The sequence below is a fragment of the Pinus tabuliformis genome, chromosome J (genome assembly GCF_031772625.1).
Source record: "Pinus tabuliformis cultivar Carrire ecotype Pingquan chromosome J, CPIR1, whole genome shotgun sequence".
NCBI lineage: Eukaryota > Viridiplantae > Streptophyta > Pinopsida > Pinales > Pinaceae > Pinus > Pinus tabuliformis.
Genome location: NC_142295.1, coordinates 1,512,877,353 through 1,512,890,007, shown reverse-complemented (window position 1 = coordinate 1,512,890,007; position 12,655 = coordinate 1,512,877,353).

The following is a 12,655-nucleotide window of genomic DNA, read 5'->3' as shown; positions in this document are numbered from 1 at the left end:
AGCGCTAAAAATTAACATTCATATTTCTATCTCCCACAGTTTCTTTGTTGATGATATCTTGCTGATGGGTATGATAAACAGACTTAAGTGGCATGCACTGTCATTAATTTTTAAGAAGTTTGGAAGAGCAACTGGTCTTGTTCAAAATGAACACAAATCTATCATCCTATATGGATCCTGCAACCATGATGATATCAACTATATCCAGAGGTGTTTTGGGGTAAATGTAGTAAATTTAGAAAATGGAATGAAATATCTGGGATACTGCCTAAAGCCAGGAAATTACAAAAATGCTGACTGGATGTGGCTAGTGGATAGATTCCACTCGAGGATTAAGGGGTGGGAGCACAGATGTTTATCAATGGGAGGTCGTATCACCCTCACACAGTCAGTTCTCACGCAATTGGGGATATATTGGGCACACTTGTGCCACATCCTGCAGATGATAATAAAACTATTGAATCACATAATGGCAAACTTTATTTTGTCAGGAACAAGAAGGAGTTGCAAATATCACTTGTTCAAGTTGGAGAGGATTACTAGACCAAAAAAACTGGGTGGATGGGATGTTTTAAATCTTAAATTTTTTGGATGGGTGCTGATTTTAAAATCATTATGGCGGGGCATCAACAGTATTGGCATATGGGGAAAGTTGATTCAGTTTAAGTATGTGAAGAATAGGGATTTTTCCTCTTGTATGAGACATGGTGTAACTAGGAAAAAATATGGTTCTCAAATATGGAACAATTTTAATAGGGTCAAGAATATCCCACTCCAGAACATCTCGTGGATTTTTGGATACGGTAATAGTATTATTTTGGGTAAAGAAAGCAGAATAGGATCTAGTGAGATTCCACTTGGTACATTGGAACTAATAAACCACTTGAATAGAAAGGGCATATTCATCCCGAGTCGGATGATCAGTGACTGGAATGGTAATATTCCAATTTGGCGTGACTCCATCCAACTGAACCTTACAGGAAAGTATGAATTGGATTGGTTCCAACTTGTAAAATCAATAAAAGGTGTAGGGATATGTTACGACAACAAAGGGGATTGACTCACATGGGCTGGTAAAAAGAATAAATCCAGAGAGATTGAGGTAGAAGACTTCTATCTCAAATTATGTTTGAAGGAGCTATAGGATGAGGAATATTATTGGTTTTACAAGTTTTGGCAAATTAATATCCCCATAAAGATCATCATTTTCCTTTAATTAACTTGGGATAATAAGAATCTTACATGGGAAAACTTACAAAAGAAGAATCATCATGGTCCTGGAATTTGTTATCTGTGTAGAAAAGATGGCGAGGATAATTGCCACTTATTCTTACACTATCCAAGATCTATAAGCATCTAGAAGCACTTCACCACCAAGATGCAGATCCCATACATACAGTTTAATACAATTGAGGAATGTTTAAAATGGTGGAGTACACAAAGAAAATGTTGGCGAACGCTCACCTCGGTTGTCTTCTGGGAGATATGGAAAGATTGAAATCAATTGATTTTTGGATCCAATAGATGGAGAGAGAATGTAATCTGTGAATTCATAGAATAGTGGTTTATATTAGATTAGAGAGACGACACCAAGCAAAAAGAGAAGGCAAAAAATGGGAGGGTACAGGTTACCAAATACTCGGCATGTTTTTTTGATGGGGCAGCAGAAGGAGAGAGATGTGGGTGTAGAATTTGGCTAAAAGTATTAGAAGAACAAGAGTAATAGATTTACTGGAATGAGGGAGAGGGAACACATATGAAAGCAAAAGTAATAGCCTTATGGGGATTACTATGGTTTATCAAAATTTTGGATACCCCACAAATGCAAATATATGGAGATTCCAGAAGTATGATTGATCAAATTTTGGGGAAGAATAATATTCAACAAAATTATCTACAAGGTTGGTTGAGACGTATACAAAGCCTATGGAGCACTCTTCATCAATCTTCCATTCATCACCTCAACAGGGTACACAACAAGAAAGCAGATGAAATGTCGAAGAATGGATTATTAGCCACAGAAGAAGGTATGCATATCCAAATAAAAATGGGATCAATTGTGACGGAAGTAGGAAATGTCAAGCTGCTGGGATAGAGTTTTGAAGATCAACAAAAATGAGAAGAACTTATGCATAGTTAAGTACCTTACAACTTTTTGTACCATTTTTTGTAAAAATTTTGTATATGGTCTTGTATAAAAAAGACAGAAAAAAGATCACTTATATGTAGATATATGTAGAACATGTTAGAGATTAGATGTGCATTTAAGCCTTCTCGTTCCCAGTGCGTGAATCTTAGAAATATTTGGAAGGGGCAGAGCAGTTGTAGAAACTATTCCTCCGTGGCTTATTAGCATATAGCTATAGCTGTGGAATGTTGAGAATTATAATTCCCTGTGTAGTCATATTGTGGATACAATATCAGATTTATGATGACGTTCCGTCCATCATTTATATGTATTGTTTTAATCATAATATAAAAGAGACGGTTTTTTCCTGCCGAAACATAAATAAATATTTAAGAGAGAATTTTATTAATGGGTTTTTCAATAAAATAAGTTATTTAATTCAAAAATTTCAAGAAAAAAAAGTGCATAGAAAACAAAAAATTGAGATTTAAAACTTCAAAACTACAAACTCAAAATAATAAAAAAATATTATTTAAGAAATTAAAATAAAACAAAATTTGTGCTCATATAATTTTTAATATATATTTGAAAAATGAATAGATAAAAAAATATTTAGAAAAATGTCATTCATAAATTCCCTCAAACATTTTTTTATAAATTTTGTAGTGAGTAAGAATTTTTATCTTCAACAAATTATGTATAATATAAGACCTTATCCAAGGATTATCAAGCTTCTCATATCTCCCATAGTCCTCTTGTATTTTGTTATTTGGTTTGTTACATATGGATAAATCAATTAATTTTCTGTATCATTAGGTTTTTCTTGAATTTCTTGTGGAATTTTCATTAGTAGGATTCTTATATGAATAGGGAGAATGATGTTAGCTTTATAAAATACTTAAAATTTGGAAGTACTAATAAATCCCTTAGTGTTTGTTATAATAAAAAATTATCTATTGAGACAAATCCCACTTATCTTATAGTAAGGCCAATTACAATCTCTTTGGTAACTTAGCACAAGTCATAAGCTACATATACCTTAGATGGTATTGTGTTTAAGGTCATGAAAAGGGGAAGAAAGAGAGGTGGAGGACTTGTGTGCATGCCCTATTAGGACCACCCAACATAGATATTTTCCTCCCTTAGTTGCTTAGTTTGCCAAAAAGGAAAATATGCCTTTTTTGGGAAGGAGTTATGAGAATGAGCTTGTTGATTTTCAAACCTGTGAATTAAAATAAGTGAACAAAAATATCTTCACAAACTTGTGACATTGGAAAGATAGTCTAAACATATTATTGAGGTCAATTATTGAGTTTGAAACCAATTAAATAGTGAATGGCTTGTGTAAAATTATCAAATTTAGGATTAAAAAATACTTAGGAAAGCTATAGAAACATGATTTAACATGACTAGAGATTGTGAATAGAAAGTGTTTTCACTTCAAATGGATTTAAACTACCCTAAAAATAATCAAAATCACTAAGAAAATGATCTCGGTAGTTGTGTATAAAAATTGGGTTTCAAATCTCAATTCCATCCGCTCAATAAGCTATTATAGCTATGGAAAAAGGGTAATTGGCTTCCAAAATAAGATTATCAAGATGTTGGGTGGACTAATGCAAGTTTTGTTATTTTAACTATGTATTGTTTTACGATTTCAATCTAGATAACTAAGCAAGAAAGCTACCACTCGGTTATGAAGGTCCTTTTGAGTAGGCACATATCTTTTATCTTGTAACTAGTATAAGTTGAGTGAGTTGGCATACACCACTTTAAGGGAACAATGAGTTATCTATGCAGTTTAAAGGAGGGGTTGGCCATTTCTCATCACTAACTCTTTCAGGATCTTAAAGTTCCATAGATGACAATAGGATACATGTGCAAAGGAAGGGGCTCAAGGCCACCACAAGGGTTTTTGGTTGAGATTACCTAAGTAGTGTAATATTCTAATTTTGGTTAAACTATTCACAGTTCAAAGGATTGAAAATATATATTAAACCAATTTGAATCAAGAATTCACTCAATTCATATAGGAAAGACAATTTTTCAAGGGATCCCTCATGAGAATTCCCTAGCTTTAATTATTAGTATTCTAAAAGTTTGTTGATGCATAAATGAAAATACCAACCCATCCATGTGGTAAGATCATGTATTACTTTTACAATCATGTCTCTTTCTTAGAAACACTAAAATTTAAATGTTTTTAATTAATGGGTGAATTCATGAATATAAGTTTACACTTATGGGCTAAATGTGGCGATGAAATTTCAAAATTTTACTCTTTTTTGAAATTGAAAACTTCAAAATTCATATAAGAGTTATGAATTTTGATTCGGGGTAGAAAGACAATTTGTAAAGAATTATGTTGTTGTCTAATGATACTTTTTTCTAAAGGAATTGTGTCATACGATCTGTCAATTTTTCATTAAATGAAATGTGTGTCCTTGGAAATTTTTGCACATCTTAAGAGGTATTTGTGTGTTTGTGTTGCATAACTTAGTATAAAATGTGTAATATATATATATATATATATATATATATATGATTTACATGGAAAGAACTAAGTTCTTCATATCAAAAATTTATTTTTTATGCAAAAATATATTTTTTATTATTTTTCAAAGTTGGCGAAGTAATATTTCAATTGCACTTTTCAGACACGTGTTCAAGTAAGTTTTTTTTCAACTATTTAAATAAATTGAAAAACCAAGAGTACTCTTTCGAAAAGGACTCGTAAACGAGATATTAGTATTTTTTGAAATTTTTTCGTTGTGTATATTTTATGTTATTGATTTTTTATTCAACCCCATTGAAAACATCCAAAAAAATTCAAACATTATTTTTAAAAGAAATTAGATGAAAAATATCACATGAATTCAAAACTGTGAAACTCATATGTCATTGGATAGAGGATTCCTTCTCGAATCCAACATGATCAACTCCTCAACTTAAGGACAAATTCCGCCCTAATTCTATTAGGGTAAAAAATGGTGTTGCAGAGAAATCTACAAAAGGGCTACTAAAATTGTGATTTTTAAGACCACTGGAGCTCAATCAAGCACTTAAAACATTCTATTGAGCACTTGAGCTATAAAATTCAAATAACTCGATTAAGGGTTTAAGAAAACCATGATGGAGCCCTTAATGGGGTTAAACAGATGCTCGATCTAGCTTTAAGGCTTGATCAAGCTCCTAGATAACCTCGGGTTACACAAGAGCTTGACCGAGGGTTTGTTTTAATGCTTGATCGAGCTATATTTAGGTGCTCAAACAACTCAATCGAAGGTTGAAAGATTGCTCAATCAAGCACTTAAAATGGCTCGATCGAGTTGTTGTTTTACACCCAAAATGTGCCCTTTCTTGCCAAAAAGTGCAACCCAACTTCATGCATAGACTCACATATAATATGTATGTATATATGCAAGTACAATAACTATATATTTTTGTTTTCTTTCGTTGGATGGATCCCAACCTCTTGTTTTTTAATGTTTTTGGGGTTTTTTGTGCTTTTCTTTTTTTTTTAGTACGTGGGGCCCTTTAGGAGGAGAAATAAGTGAAAAATAAGTAATATATATATGAAAAATAGTGCCAATTCATCCTTCCCACTAAACTCAAGGTTAAGAGAAATATCCATGATGCGAAGAGATTGAATGATCGCTTAGTCATAGTGTTATGAAGCCTTTTCCTTTGACTTAGGTGTTGTGGAACTTATGGAGACCTAAGTGTTGCTTTCATGTTGTATTGTTTCACACCATCTTCCATGTACCTTTCCCTTGGCACCAATTCAAATTATGATGAGTGAGATATGGGCTTAAAAAAGTAATGCAGAAGAATAATTGAAAGGCCAATATAGGTGGGGATTCTGCGGATTCTAAATTAAACCGAAAAATTGAAACAAATTCTAGAAGTGATATGTTGCTACAATATAACTGAAATAGATTCCTTTGATTTGGTGAAATTTGTTCATAGAGGCGTCCAATTATGCCCCCTTCTAACACCTACCTCAAGGAGAAATTTAGTGCCCATATAACTCTTGAATTTTTTTATGAGAATATAGGTTGAATTACTAAGTAATATGGTTGTAGATGCTTTCAATGCTTTTATCCCTGAAAATGGTTAAAAAACCACCTTTGCATGAGGAATATATAATATTAATTTTCCCAATAACCTTGAGGATGCAAGAAAAAATGAATTTTTAATATAGAGTTTCAAGTATGTATACAATTTTTTTATTTATTAAATTCATATATATATATATATATATATAGATATACACATGCACATGCACATACACACACGCACACACACACACACACACACACACACACACACACACACACACAAGGCAACAACAAAGAGAATTGAATTAAGATAGGAAGGTATCAAAAATAGATATGTGATGGCGAAGATCTACAGTAACGAAGCATCTAAGCAGTTGTTGATTTGCGGCAATGGAAGGCGTGAGGCAAAGGCGAAGATTTGCGGCAGAGGATATGTCGAGAGAGCGAGCGTCTATAGCTCTCTCCTCCACCATGATGCAAATCAAAACTATTCTTACCTTCAAAGGATGAAGAAAGCTAGGGTTTCACAGATCTCTGCAGTTGAGGAGACTGCAGACAATAGGATTGCATCTCTTTCCTAGTATGCGGATGGACACATCTAAAACATTTTTATTGAGTCAGATAGATTAATAAGCCCTGAGATCTCCCTCTGATTTCTTACGGACAATAGATATGATTTGGTTCCTATCTGCGAAAGGGAGGAGAAGTTCTATATTCTAATCAACTTATTGTTTTGGGTTAGATACATAGATGTAGAGACGCATTAATGCACACTCGGATCTACCCTCTGCAATGTCTGGTTTTGGATATCTGCATCCATGATTACACTTGCCGAGAGATCTTATCAACTTATTGAGATTTTTCTCTTTGTTGAATAGGCTATCTATTTCGTCCAGGCACCACCGGGAACACATATAACTAGTACAATGCAAAGTCGATCTATTCTAGATATGTCCATTTTAAATCCAAAATTTTTCTCTCCTAGCCAGGTCGAATCAGAATCAAATCTATGCCCACTAGAACCCTTTTATGTGGCTCGACCCTCTTTCATTATAAAATGCAACACAATATGGATTATTCCCTAAATGAAGACTTTGTTGGAGGCTTTCGAGGTGACATATATCACTGGCACTAAAACTGTATCATGCGTCCCCCCTGGATCAGCAAGAATTGGTAGAACATAATACTATACAATTTTTTGTAAAAACCCCTGCTAGAAAATCATCATTAGTTTGGGTACAAACATTGGACAAGGTTTCTCAACTGAAGTAGAACATCATGATCAATCTGGGTTATTCAACGCATCTACAAAACTTGATCTATGGCGACAAATCTCCACAGGTTGATCGGAGTCTACAAGATTACAACATTCATCCCGCGGCCACCATTATCCTAAATCTGAGATTGAGAGGTGGAGCTGCGGGATCAAGTAAGTAAAAGCCAGCAAGTGAGGTTGTCGGATCATGTTTACCCAAGTGTACAAAACCATACAAGGAACATATCAAGGGTGGTCTCTTCTACAAAAACATTCTACAAGTGATCTGGATTTAAATAGGAATGCAACACATTACAGATATAACAATAAATACATAGATGCAGTAGAAATAATACTTCATTTCATTAATGTGAAATACTGAAATATGCCTACAAACAGAAATGGAAATATACTAGCTAGGGAGATGGTAGCTTATCTCTGAGAATAGATGTGGCGGCTACATGCCTTTGAACTGTCTTACAATGAGGCTCGTGTTGGGTTGTGTTATATTCTTCCCACAATTAGCCTCCATAGTTAACCGGGGGGTTAGAGGGGGGTTGAAGCCCCCTCTTCGTTGCGCGAATTGCGCAGCGGAGAGGGGTCATATGGGGTTTGAGAGGGGTAGGTATCCCCCCTCTACAAGGTCCAAAGTAATGCCCCAGGGAAATATTTTTGGGACCCTATATTAGGTTGGACAGACCTACCTATGGTTTTGTGCATGGTTTTTGCACATGGTTTTGGATGCAATCATTTTCGGTCCATGGTATTGGATGCTTCGACATGTATATATATGTATTGTAACATTGAAAGGAATATAATGAAAAATCAAGCTAGTAGTCCTAGTTTTAGGATCTATTTGTTTTATGTGTTATGCTCTCACATTGTTTATTTTCTGTGTTTTAGAATTCATATGCAGGTAATTTATGTACTGGGTTAAAACCTATAGCTTGAATGCCTATTTATTGTTGAGAAACCATGGAAAACCCTAAACATCCAAAACCCTAACCCTAGGAGATGAAGCGCCAAACTATGGGCCCCGTTTTGGGTAAATTGGTACATCAACTTTTGAGGGTCGTAACTTTGGCATACGATCTTTGTTTGACCCACACAATACATCTTTAGAAATATCTATTCGAGGAATACAACTTTGGGATGGGAAGCACCGGTCCATGGACCCATGTTGCTCCTGGTTTTCCCAAAAAATTTCATTTAGGGCCTCAAAATGACTTCGAAAGTTTAGGACCCAAAAAATTGCCAAAAATAGTAAATTGTGCTACAAATAAGGAAACAAAAAATCTGAAAGAAACAATGGTGGGGGTCCAAGTGGAATTGGCGAGTGGCCACCAATATCCACCTAGATCAACAAGGAGATCCAGCAACTACAACATGGATAGAACAAATTCCTAACACTCCAAGTCCATACATAGTGGAACAAGTGAATTGCATTCCATAATTGGTCATATATATTTTAGAAACAATCAATCTATGCACAACTTATGAAGCCCAAGCCACCATATGTAGATTTAATAGTTTCTGGCCAAAACTAATGGATCTATTCCAGCGGATCTTGACAAATTGGACAACAAAATATGAAATACATCTTTGTTGTAAAGGATTCTTCATCGTAAAGTTTGCATCATCGGAGGATCTTGAAATTGTACTTCAGGAATGCCCATGTTTTGGGGATCTACGGGGCTTTTCATTACCCCATGGTTCCCAAAATTTGATGCATACACCATGACTGTATAAAAAATGTCGTTGTTGTTAGACTTCATAACCGCCCCCTACACTTCTGGCATGACCAAGTGCTAGAAGGCATTGTGAATATTTTAGGATGATACATAAATATAGATACGCAAAGAATGGAGGAACAAATCTACTCTTTTTCTTGAATATGCGTATAAGTGGACCTCAGTAAAGGCATGCAGGATCGCATACAATTGATACACAACAAGAAAAATTGGACTCAGCTCCTATATTTCGAGAACAAAACATTTAGATGTTGAATATGCCAAAAAATAGGACATCTACAAAACTTGTGCCCTGAAGCCAAGAAATCACCACAAAGGAAGAAGAAACCAAGGAAGAAACCAAAAGGATGGCAATTTTGACCAAATGAGCTAGATGAGGAAGAGGGCGAAGCAAAAAAATTACCCACTCCCAATGTGGAAAAACAGAAATCACAAGGCAACGAAGGAAAGGGGGGAGTATCTGGAGAACCAACTGATTTACAGGTCACTGCGACACAGCTAGCCAGGATATCAGAAACAAAGGATTCTAGTGGAGACAAACGTCATCACACAACAGATAATTTTGATTCAAACAAGGAAATCCAAGAATAGAAGGAAATCAGCTAGCCATCGTCTCCCCATCGCCATCTCAAGGAGAATGGCGAAAGGTTGAAAAAAGGAAATGGAGAAAAATTTAATCTATTCTCTTCATCTGACTAGTTTATTATTTTGTACAAATTTATGATCATCGGTCATTGACTAGATGATGGAATTCTTTCAAGCATCTGTAACATGTAATTTTGTTTTCATTAATAAAATTACGAATTTTCCTTGGGAATATATATATATATATATATATAGGAAATAAAAAAACAAAATTAACATAAATAAAAAATCAAACTACATATTAAATAAACAAAAACTAAAACCCTTGGTGGTGGACAAGAGTAGTTATGATGGCTCCACACAAGTGGTAAGATATGCCCCTAACCCCTCTGCATTGCAAAAGCTGATAGAGAAGTGGCGATGATGGTTGATGAGTGGTGGGTAAGCAATGGGTTGTAGAAACCATCACTGGAGAAGGTTTTCATGTTACGAGAAATGATATCTGTGGTTGATAGGACCATTTAGAGGGGTTGGGAGGCAGGTGCTTCAAGTTGTTTGATGGTGGTTAGTTGCATGCACTATTTGCGGATGACGGGTGGAAAGCCCCTGCCCTCCCCTACCCCACTCCCCTCGCCGCACACACACACACACACACACACACAGATATATATATATATATATATATATATATATATATATATATATATATATATATATATATATATATATATATATATTTCCACCCCTCATCCTCGAATAACGGGGTTTTCATTATAGTTCAATACCAAAATTTGAGGGGGAAGAGGTTACCGGTTTGAACCCTTCCTCTAATTTGATTTGCTTTTATGGAAATTTCCAAGTGAAAAAGTGTTATGAAAATAGGTCACAAAAAGATAGAAAATATAGATCAATGCCTTAGAAATAAGCTCTTCGAGGGGGCAACCTCCTTTACATTACACAAATGAACAATTCTTAGATGATACAAATGACAAGACCTCCTTTCTATATATAGGAGTCTAAGGGGTCATAATATAATCAGAGCCGACATAACAATAATAATGTAAGCGCACAATAATAACAATAGTTGATTTCTTGGGGCACAATAATAATAATATGGGGACTACATGGACACAACAATTTAATAAGGGGGTTGTATTATAACAATAAGGGGTTACACTAGTAGTATAGGGACCTAACATGCCCCTCTCCTTCAAAAAGTGTTGTCCTCAACACTTGAGTAGTTCTTGATGCTTATGTATAAAATTCTTGTCCTCCTATGTGGAATCTTCACTGGGTAATTCTTCCACTTGATGAGATACTCTAAAATTGATTGATTTTGTAGCTGTCGGGTTCTTGTTTCTGTGACTGCTCTAGGTTCCAATATGATTTTTCCTTCTTCGTCAAATTCTGGCAATATTGTTTGAACTGGGACCTTCTACAATTTTTGAATGAGTGACCACACTTCTTTTTCCTTCTTCCACTCATCCCTTGCTTCATTTATCCAATCCGTTTGGATAATAGAAATAGCATAAAACAATGCTTCGACATGCTCATCATTTGTTGAGAGTGCATCTGCAACAACATTTTTCTTCCCTTTTTTGTAGATGATTTCAAAGTCATAAACCAACATATTTGTGACCCATTTTTTTTGTTCTTCTAAAGATAATCTTTGTTTTAAAAAGTATTTAAGACTATCATGATCCATTTCTACGTTGAAGTGTCTTCCCATTAGGTAAGGTCGCCATTTCTTAAGTGCATGTAGTATTGCCAACATTTCCTTCTTATAAATAGCTTGCTTGAGATGTAGCCATAAAAATATCCAATCACCTACATCAAACTTCTTTCACTGCGATATTGATCTACCTGTTGTTTAATTCGATTATGCACCAAAGTGGCGTTATCCTTTAAAAGTTGGAGAACTTGTTATTGATGCTCAATGTGATCTTTCACTGGTTGAATCTTTTTCTTCTTGATATGTCCTTCTATCTTGAGGGTTTGAGGAGTGGTAATTTCTTCCAATGCATTACAAGATATGGTTGGATTAATTTCTTGATGCTCGATTGGATCTTTCACTTTTTGAACATTTTTCTTCTTGATATGCCCTTCTATATTGGTAGTTTTAGGAGTGGTAATTCTAGCCAATGCATTACATGATATGGTCATATTCATTCCTTCTTTCTCGATGTCATCTTTCACTTCTTGAACCTTTTTCTTCTTGATATGTCCTTCTATCTTGAGAGATTGAGGAGTGGTAATTCTTGCTAATGCTTTACAAGATATGGTCAGATTCATTTCTTCTTTATCTGGGGTTGGTTCCTGGTGTATATCCTCTTCTTTTGATGTTTCTTGATCCTTTTCTTCCTCTCTTCATAATCTATGTAAAATAATTTCTTCTTAGCACACTCATGACCTTTAGTGTATTTTCTATCACAATTGTAAAAAAGTCATTTTTCTCTTTTTTCTTCCAATTGTTGTGGTGTAAACGTTATAGGTTGTGGAAGGCTAGGAGAAAAAACACTTCCATAATTATAGTCGTGAGTGGTGGGATTCCGTGTTTCCATAATTTTGCTTTCAATTTTTCTTGCCAACCTGAATGCCTTCACCAATGAATCAGGTTCCCAAAGACGAACCTCATGTTGAATGTTATCCTTTAAATTCCCTATGAAGACATCAATCCTTTGCTTCTCTGGAATATCATTTACCCTTATATTCAATTTTCGAAATTCCTCAATGTGCTATCATTTCTTCTATGAAAATTGACCAAGTGACAGGTGCTTTACGAGAACACAACCCTTTATACCATAAAAATTGATCCAGTTCTAAATATGAAGATGAAATACGTACCTTTTGTAATAGTTGCACCTCATGTAGATCA